Source organism: Lytechinus pictus, chromosome 14 (assembly GCF_037042905.1).
Source record: "Lytechinus pictus isolate F3 Inbred chromosome 14, Lp3.0, whole genome shotgun sequence".
Taxonomy (NCBI): Eukaryota; Metazoa; Echinodermata; class Echinoidea; order Temnopleuroida; family Toxopneustidae; genus Lytechinus; species Lytechinus pictus.
In genome coordinates, this window is record NC_087258.1 from 18569480 (window position 1) to 18579978 (window position 10499).

Below are 10499 nucleotides of genomic sequence, written 5' to 3' on the forward strand. Positions count from 1 at the left end.
CTCAAATTTAATGTCTGATTTTATTAAAACCAACTTATTGTCATGGTGAACTTATTCATCTCATAATACACTGAATGCGTGTGACGTCATCTGTTCCGTCATTTGCATCAACTTCTCTGCATATTACTGTGGTTTTTTTTTATTAAGTTCTGTTCATGTACCAGAAATACGGCATTTAATAATCAATTGACGAGTGGATTCCATGCGTGAAAAAGCATTTATGTTCTGAAAATGCCGAATTGGCGTGTGAATTCCTACCCTTAACAAGTATTTGAAACAAAACGGTAGGCCTACCCTTAACAAGTATTCCCTTACTTTGACCCCCTAAACAAGTAGATTTACAGCGACAACAGCAGCCCCAGCATTAGCAGCAATATTTTTCTAGAGTATGTGTATGGACATTTGAGAATACCCGGCAGAGAAACAAACACACCGGGTAACGTACGTCGGCGTTAAAGTAAAGGCCGCTGGGTACGTATGGTATACCACTCCATCTCCCGCTCGCTCCCGTGTTGGTGCAAAAAAAAAGTACATCCTTTATAAAGTATAATTAATAATAAAAAAAAAATTATACCGTTAACACGTAGCTTTCCTAGCGAAATAGATAACTTTTTTTCATTATTTTGGTGTTTTTTTATATCCTTTCGTAACGTGCCCTATCTTGAAAAAAAGATATATTTACGTGTTTTGGGGGTCGCGCATGGTGTCAATTGAAATGCCCCCCCCCCCCCCCTGGGTGCGGGGTGTTCGAGATATGCCGAGCTAGCTAGCTACGTATGGAATTAAATGAAAGTACAGGTTGAGATGAGTGTGCATGTGTTCTAACTTTTGAATTCGGTTGTAGGAGATAGCGCGAACGCAGATCTCCGCTACCATAAATTATACGCCCGAGTTCCCCACGTTTGGGGGAATCGCAAGGTTCAGCAAGCCGGAGTGCAATGGCAAGCCTCGCCCTGGGGGTGCATCCTTCTTGATCAATGCGACCCCTGCGCCAGGTAAGTATGCTTCAACAGAAAGAAGCAGGTTATCTGTACATTGTATATGAACGTTGTAGTAACAGTTATAAACAAACCAAACCTGTCTTCAAAATGTTCATTATTTTTTTTAATTATATATTTTGTTGGTTTATTTTATCCAAAATCTCATTTACAATACTGTGATCTCGCTATTTGGTACTGTTTTGTGGATTTTGTTGAAGGCTATTGATGAAAATGATGCAATTTTGCTGCAAAATGGTCTTCGAAATGCCAATTGTGAAACCCACTTATGAATATTCATTTTATACGACGTACGTCATCGTTCACTCATGCGCAGTCACGGAAATATTTCCGTGTGCGCAGTGCGTGCTCGGTGTACGTGTATGCTGAAGACGGATGGTGTTCGTAAATCAAAAATATGAAAGGAAATGTAATCTCCACACATTTTCTGCATAGACGCTCTTTATATACCCATTACCATGAGCGTTGTCATGTTAGTATAAAAATATTTGTTACTAATTGTATGGTCCTTTAAAGGGATGGTCCAGACTGGAGATATTTATATGTCAATAAATAGTCAAGAGTAAAATTCACAGAGCAAAATGCTGAAAAATTTGATCAAAATCGGATAACAAATAACGACGTTATTGAATTCTAAAGATTTGCATTATTCCGGTGAAACAGTTCTAGGCATGTATTCATTAATATTCAATACGTGGGCTGATGATGTCATAATCCCCACTTGTTCTTTTGTATTTTATTATATGAAATCAGGTCTATTCCAAATTTTTCTACCAAAAACCAAAACAATTGGATTGACAACTGATTAAGTACATTAGTTATTTATTGCCGCAACTTATTTCACCATAATGGAGACACATCATTAACACATATATCAAAAAATGAAACAATTATGATTTCATGTAATATCATAAGAAAAAGAGAAGTGGGGATGTGACATCATCAGCCCACCTAATTAACATTCATGACGATGTGCATATAACTGTTTTCACAAAAAAATATTGATAAACTTTAAAATTCATTAACTTCGTTATTTGTTATCCGATTTTGATGAAATTTTCAGCATTTTGCTTTGTGAATTTTACTCTATAAATTTAGATATAAATATTTTCAGCCCGGACCATCCCTTTAACCATGCATTGGACATAAATTACACCCGGGGGCCACTTACATTGACGAGTGATATACCATGCGCGACCAACAAAAGACGTAAAAAACGTAATGTCTTTTTATACGTAACGTAATAAGGGTGTCAAAAACACTAAAATAATGAAAAAAGGGCATCTACACTCGGCAAAAAAAGTTCTTGGACACTTATAAAAGTTAAAATATTCCATATAGATATTTGATTAAAGGCAAATTATTGTATGTCAACATGACCAGACAATATTCCTCTTCCAGTATGACATGACATTTTCATGTGAACAGTCATGCATGGGTGGTTAAATGCTTTAAACAATAGCAATGTCAGTAAAAGAAAATTGCAAGAAAACGATCAGTCATTCTTTCAGTTGTGAAAGTTTGTATGGCATAAATATCCATTAAACGATAAAAGCAAACTTAAAGTCAAATACCACTCTAAAAGTGAAGAGAAAGTTATCCACCTTGGATGCATCACTATTCCACTGGAATTCTAAGTCTAAGTTAGTCGAAGAAAAAAATGTCAAATTTTAGTATCTTGGCATAAGCAAAAGAAAATTATCCTTATCCTCCTATCTTCTGCAGGGCTGGTGGCCCTAGGTCGACCACTCCTAGGGCGGTCTCTAACTTCATCAGTAGCCAAATACCGCTGGTTCAAATTTTAAATTGTTGTTGGTGAAACTTGGAAATATCGAGCCACTTTTCTAAATGACTGCCCAGACTGCAACATTCATATTGCTCTTGCACGCTCTTGGTTGGAAAGCTTCATCTTGAAAGTGAGTGTCCAAATGATCCATCTCATTATGCATCCTAAGCATTCAATTCAAATGATAACAATCTGTTGAAATTGTTGAATGTATGCCTACAGGATGGTAATGATCATTAGCATTTCAAGGGTCCATTTCTCGCAATTTTCTTTTACTGACATTGCTATTGTTTAAAGTATTTAACCACCCATGCATGACTGTTCACATGTCATGTCATACTGGAAGAGGAACATTGAGTGGTCATGTTGACATACACTAATTTGCATTTAATCAAATATCTATATGGAATATTTTAACTTTTATAAGTGTCCAAGAACTTTTTTTGCCGAGTGTATTTCGAGAGGAAAGCTACGTGTTTAGGGTCAAATTTGCGAGGGTATGTAACAGATTAAATGTTTTATATAAAGGATGTACTTTTTGCCCAAACAGTCAACACTATACGTGTTTAGAGTCCGATTTGCGCGAGATGTAGGAGGTGGGGCCGTACTAAACCCAATGATGTATACATGTAGGTATTAGGTAAAACCGACGTCCGTGACATATAACAACATCGTTTGGGTTAAATTCAGGGAATACTTGCCAAGGGTATCGTTTTTTCCAATATAAGGGTAGGGTTTCACACGCCAATACTTGTTAAGGGGTGCATTTTCTGAATATGGAAAATACTCGTTTAGGGTGCTTTTCGAGACCCCAGCATGGTCGCGCATGGTATATCCACTCGTAAATGCAGGGGCTGCGGAACGGTTTTCAAAGTGGGGGGGGGGGGGGGGGGGGGCTGAAGCCTCTCCCCCCCCCCCCCCCCGCTTCCGCGGCCCCTGAAATGTAAGTGCACTGTTAAAAAAACACCTGATTTTACAGGGAAAAAAAGAAGATTTTGCAAAAAGCAATAACAGAATCATTCTGTAAATTCATAAAACAGGATTTTTTTTGCAATTTAACAGAACAGGTCTGTTTAAAAAGGGGAAAAAGGAAATTTGTAAGGTTCCATACACCAAATACCAATTTCCTGTAAGATTACGCAATCTGGTAAGATTACAGGTGTTCTCGAGACTCTGCCTCGGGGACTCTGCTGCAGGAACTTCTTTTATTTTATGATAAATTTTCTAACAGTGTGGCCCCCCGGGAAATTACAATTGAAAATGGGGACAATCATTTTAGGAGACTAATATGGTCTTTTGGCATGACATTCGGATGAAATATTTCCACAATCGAGTCCGTTCTTTATTTTTCATAAACTATAATGATGAAAGTTGAATACGCAACAAAATATATGACAATCACAACAAAATAATGAACAAAATTGGATTTTCAAACATATCGATTTAAGAAGCAGTCGTCTTCGGGTGTTTTACACTGTAAAAAACTGCTGTTAAAACTGACACCAGTTGGTGTTAGTAGAGGACCACACCCTGAGGTATTAAAATTACACCCTAAATATTGAACATAACACCAAAGAGTGTAAATGTAACAACCAAAAGTGTTGTATAACACCTTTAGGTGTTCATCGATGTACAATAACTGGTGTGGTCCTCTATACGTACACCAGTTAACACCACAATTTTTTTTGTGTATACTGAAAGCATATACATTGTACACCGTTTCAAAAAGTATTGACATTTAAAGGACAATTAGTCCACCCAACAAAAGGTTGATTTGAATAGAAATAGAAAAATCCAACAAGCATAATGCTGAAAATTTCATAAAAATCGGATGTAAAATAAGAAAGTTATGACATTCTCAAGTTTCGCTTAATTTCACAAAATAGTTATATGCACATCCAGGTCGGTATGTAAATCACTCACTATTTCTTTTGTATTTTATTATATGAAATATTCTAATTTTCTCCCCATTGTCCTTAATCTAACGGATTGATTTTCAATCTGAGGAGCAGACTGGGAAATCTCTATTGTTATATTATAGGCTAAACTCATTGCCCGGCTGTGTCTAATGACTTTAGATTGGATCCCTTTGTCAGGAAGAAACGCGTTCTCATTGGTGCAAAGTTAATTGCTGACTTATTGAGAGGATAGGACGCTGACGACGGGGGGAGGGGTGAGAGGGAATTTAAAGGGGAACAAGTGGGCTTGTGTTGAAAGAAAAAAATCAAAGAATAAGACCAAGAAAGTTTGAGAAAAATCAGACAAATACAGGGGCCGCGGAACGGTTTTCAAAGTGGGGGGGGGGGGGGCTGACCATGCAAAAATCACAATCATGTAATTTTTACGTTTTTGTACACGGTTTTGGAAAAAAGTGGGGGGCTGAAGCCGGCCCCCGCTTCCGCGGCCCCTGAAATAATGAGAAAGTTATAGCATTTGAATATTGCGATCACTAATGCTATATAGAGATCCTCCTATTGGCAACGCGACACAGATATGTGATGTCACATGTGAACAACTTTCCCTGTGATGGACTCTCGAGGGGGTCACTCTCCACATGGACTGCTACCCACCCGTGTCCGACAACCTCAGAAACGCACCCTAAATAACGCATTTACATTAACTAAATTTGCAACCCTAAATGACGTAACCAATGAGAAAAGCCACCCTAAGTGGCGTGAACAGGGAAATCCCCTAATTTGATACCCTAATTGGGCGTTGCAAGAAACTTGCGATCAACTATTGCAAGTCTATTTTCGTTCCCGAAATTAAGCATATGCCGTGCAATTAATTGCAAATTTGCGATTGATTGCTAATCTGCTCCATGAAACAAAGAGGGTAATCTGATTTGCTATAATTAAAAGTGATCAATCAATTGTAAAATTGCAACAGAATATTTGCGATTGATCGCAAATATTTTATTTAAAACCCGATAAGTGGCGTAAACATCGAAATCGATTAATTTGATACCATACTGATGACTGATGTTAAACAGGTATACATTCCATTTGTGAAATTATTGAAAGTAAGGCCAACATATACTCTCAAGGACACCCTATATATAGCCATCGTTTTAGCCTAAATTAATGAACGCAACTGAGAGATATTGCTTGCCTTGACTGACTGTGATGCATATACACTTACCATTTGTTTTATCAATTTTATTAAAACTTGAAAAAATGGAATCCAGGATGTGCGTATAACTGTTTTGTGAAATTAAGCGAAATTTTAAAGTTTTACATCCGATTTCGATGAAATTTTCACCGTCATGCTTGATTTATTTGGCTTTTGATTCAAATAAACTTTTTGTTGGGGTTGACTTGTCCTTTAAATTCACGCCCTTCATGGTGTTTATGGCTGAGGTCTGTTCCCGGTTCTCCTCAAATTTGCAACCCTAAATGGCGTAGATGTTATTTAATTTCATTTTGCACCCCTATAAATGGCGTAATCTTTCATAACCAAATTAGCAATCCTAAATGGCGTGAAGAGCGAGAGAAATATCCCCAAACAGGCGATTTACCAGTAAATTGTGTTGAAAGGCAACCTTTTTGCCAAAGACGTCGACAACGCCTGGGTGCCTGAAACGGGACCCTTAATCGACGCCTTTTCTGGACGCGGGTGCGTAGCAGGCCATGTGGAGAGTGACCCCCCGGGGGGGGGGGGACTATAAAATACCCCAAAACGTCTCTTTTTGCTCTTTCTTAAGGTGATACAAACTCTTTATCCATTCTTTGAAAATATGTATTACATGCCCTCCTATAGAAAGAATACATGATCTACTGATAGAAGTGATAAAAAGGCAGTTTAAGTGAAATATATACAAAAGTACTGGGAAAGTCGTTCACGGAAATATAAGATGTGTGGACATCACACAGTCATCTTTGTCGCATTGCCAACTGAAGGATCTACATCACAATAATGATCTAAACCTCAAATGCTCATAACTTTCTTATTATTTATTCAAGTTTTCTCAAACTTTCGTTGTTCTGTTTCTTTCATTTTTCTGTATTCACACAAGCTATCGTTTTTCAAAGGTTTCATTTTTCTGTAAGCACACAATATATTTTCTTAAAGCATGCATGCATATAGCTCAAGGCGAAGCATTATTGTACATCACATACACTTAACGAATTTCTCAATATTTCATATCTATATTTTAATGATATGAAACGGGAATGAGATGAATCGAATAAAAAATCCATACTCGTTCCTGATCTTATAAAAAATACAATATAAAAAAAGGTCATGCTCTTAGTTTTAAGAACTGTTTTATGGTAATTAAATTAATTTCTTATTAGTAATTTCTTGTAAAATCCAACATAGTTTTGAACATAACTATATATAAGATACGAAAGAAGGGTGATTTTCTGTGTCCAGAAGACTGATGACCCAAATAAATTAGATCTCTTTTGAAAGAGAACAATGATAGATTCGTGGTGGGATATTAATTACACTTGCATTATTTCAATGTTAAAATTGTTAACTTCTTACTGTACTTTGATTCAAATAATAATTCAAATTATGTACATAGTGAATGAGATGCATTTACCGTTTCCAAACAAAAACGCAGAAAATATTGGTAAACACAGGCTATGTTGCTGGTGTTTTCTTCTTGAAATTATTGGTTCTCTTCAGAAAGAGAACAATATTTCTACCAGTGTAATTTTAGGATATTACTTCGATATTAGATTCGTGATGGTATATTAATTTCATCGTATCATTCTCATCTTTGTATCAACGTAACATAATGCTTGAATATAATGTTCAGGTCGAGTGTATGGAGTAAAAAAATAAATTGATATGAAAAATTAAGTTAACACACCAAAATCTCGAAAAATTAGTTATCAAACGTAATTTGGCTATAGGATGCTGGTGTTAATAAGATGCTAATAAGGTGTTAATAAGATGTTAATAAGATGTTAATAAGGTGTTAATAGGATGCTGGTGTTATAAGGAGTGATAAGGGGGAGGGGTGTTATTGATTACTTAATTAGGGGGCGTTACCGGATGTTGTTGCGCTCCAACCCCCGAGACAAATGGGATGCAATTAAGTAACTTTCGCACCCAATTCTTATGACCGCGAACAAGACTTGGAATTTTAAGTGGGGCCTATTGTTTAGAGATAAGCTCTCTCATTGGAGCGAAGTCTACCCCCAATCACCGGTTCCCCCCCTATTTGCGTTAACTGGCCCCGCGGGGGTGGGGTATTGTTCATGATAATAAGCTCTGTGATTGGTACGAAGTCTCTACCTATCAGAGAGCTCGACCACTAATTGCTCCTTTGCTGGAGATGTAGAGTTGCTCTATAAATACCACAATTTTCTTCAGTTTTCAGTCTAACCTTGGACTTGACAAGAATATTACGTCAATTTTTGTCAGATATTTCAATACCATCGCTCCAACCTCTCTTCATCACCACAGCCTTGGTATAGTACAAAACCTTAGCAATCGTCTTCTTTACGATTTCTGTTTCGGTATCACTATCAGATACCTACTTCTTTTTGAAGCACATTTCAAATTTTACTTGGATTTTATTTCATCATGTCGGTTTCTAGCATTTCTAGCTGCAGCTCATCTGATTCTGATTACGAACCGCCCGTCGTTCTCGCGCTAGGTCATAGTTATATTAGCCGTCTTAATGAGTACATCGCGCGCGATCCCAAGAGGGATAATCTCGGCCTGAAGAGATCTTCCGTTCTCACTTTTATGCATGATGTCGGCCTCGACCAGCCTGGCAGCGTATTCTCCGCGGCATCGCAGCTCGATCTCGTCTGGAATCTTTCCCCAGACGCAGTGGTGCTCGACCTCGGGTCTAACGACCTGTGTGACGGACGCGCGACTACCGATTCCACCGTCCTGTCCATTGTCGATCTTGCGCTTCGCATTGCGCGCATACCCGGCGTCCGCCATGTGCTCGTCTGTGGTATCATCCCGCGTTTGTTTGTGCCTAACTGGAAGCCGAATTTCAACGCGATCGTGCAGGACACCAACCGTCTGCTCGCTAAGTTTCTGGAAAGTGTACCGAACGTGCACTTTTGGCGCCATCGTTCTTTCGCGCTTAACCACGGCAAGCTTTTTTCGTCGGACGGTTTTCACTTTAATGACGCTGGCATGTTGAGGTACTACCGCAGCGTTCGTGGAGCAGTCATGAAGGCTTATAAGATGGATTGACGCATCAATCATCGTTTTATATATTACTTGAATTCTTAGCGCAAATGGGCTTTGTGCGCCCTGCCGAACCAAGATCTTCCGTCACTTCAATGTCGATGGTATACTGACGCAGCGAAGTTCGCGATATATGTGATTTATGAATACGGAGGATGCTAGGGCATCTATCTCCCTCTATATCTCTTGATCTGCGGTTATTTTTGAAGTATATTTGAATGTGTTTGTATGCTATAGGCGAATAATCCGTTTATCACATAGGTTGTCTGTTATTGGCTTCCCATTAGCCCAATCTGTTTTGACACCAGCGCGGCTGCTGCATGTCCACCAAGCTATGAGATACTTTTGGTAAATAGTATATTTCAATTGATACGTTTCATCAATATATGCATGTTTTTTTAAATTTTGTTGTCATTATTTTTTGTTGACTTTACTGCTTTTGTATTTACTTTTTTTTTTTGCAGAGTGTCGGTCTGCCGCCAAGTTCTCGCTGTTGTCAAAATACGCATGTGTCGCCGACAGAACAACGGAAGTGTCACTGGGCCTCCAAATAGTTAAGTTGAACTGAAACAAGAGAAAATGATGAAGCAAAAGTTTTTGCCCTCTTCCGATAGGAAATAAATTCTTCATTCAGCCTGATTTTCATATTTTGTTTTTGTATGCTTTATTGATTATAAATTCAGACAATAGGTATCAGTAAGACCTGGGGGCCGTTTCATAAGGTTGTTAGAAAGTTAAAGCGGGACTTTAAGAACGGCTGGTGAACCTTTCTTACGCGCTTAACCATCGCTAATGAATTTACAATTTTCGTCAAAAAAGGATCACCAGTCATTCTTAAAGTCGCTCTAATTACGAACAGCTTTATAAAAAAAACCCACCTGTTGTTATTTTTGTGTCTATTTCCTTGTTAATTTGTCTAATAATTGAATTTGGAATTGATGGATTCATAGACTCTTGATTTGCATTGATTAGAGTATTAAATAATAAAATGGATTTCCATAGTACTCATTACAGTGTTTCGAATTTCTTTTTATGTGTTTTGGTATTGAAAGAGAACCTGCATTGGGCGTAATCGATGAGAAATGGATGGAGAGTTTCCAGGAAGATAGTTGACAAAGAATGGAGTGTGGAATGAGAGTAAATCGAGCGAGTAATTAAATGGGGGTTGGGATAACAGGAGGTCATGATGGGAATAGACGAAGGGTGCGTTTTTTAGATTGGATATGGATGAAGGGTGAGTGAGTCAGTGAGGAGTGGTTGAGACTGTTGGTACGAATCGATTGGGTGGAAGGAGTTAATCCGGCCATTATCTACAATGCTGTGTAGACCACTCATCCCAATCCTATCTCCTTCAACTCCATCTCAGCTGAGATGGAGTTGAAGGAGATGTGATTAAGGGTGTGTGGTGAATTGGCCCTGTTCCGTGACATTTGTTCTAACCTTATGCCCTCTGAGATACTATAGGTCAAGTCCATCCCAGAAAAATGTTGATTTGAATAAATAGAGAAAAATCAAACTAGCATAATGCTGAAAATTTCATCAAATTCGATGTA

General features: G+C 38.1%; 1 long non-coding RNA gene and 1 other non-coding gene across 2 annotated transcripts; one reads left to right on the forward strand and one right to left on the reverse strand.

Moving 5' to 3' along the window:
* Positions 1-841: 841 nt before the first annotated feature.
* LOC129276958 (U1 spliceosomal RNA) lies at positions 842-1003 on the reverse strand. The gene has a single exon (XR_008586149.2). It is a non-coding gene; the product is annotated as a U1 spliceosomal RNA (small nuclear RNA).
* A 4929-nt stretch (positions 1004-5932) lies between these two features.
* On the forward strand, positions 5933-9950 carry LOC135156614 (uncharacterized). The gene is made up of 2 exons (XR_010295663.1): positions 5933-8207; positions 9411-9950. It is a non-coding gene; the product is annotated as an uncharacterized LOC135156614 (long non-coding RNA).
* The last annotated feature ends 549 nt before the right edge of the window (positions 9951-10499 follow it).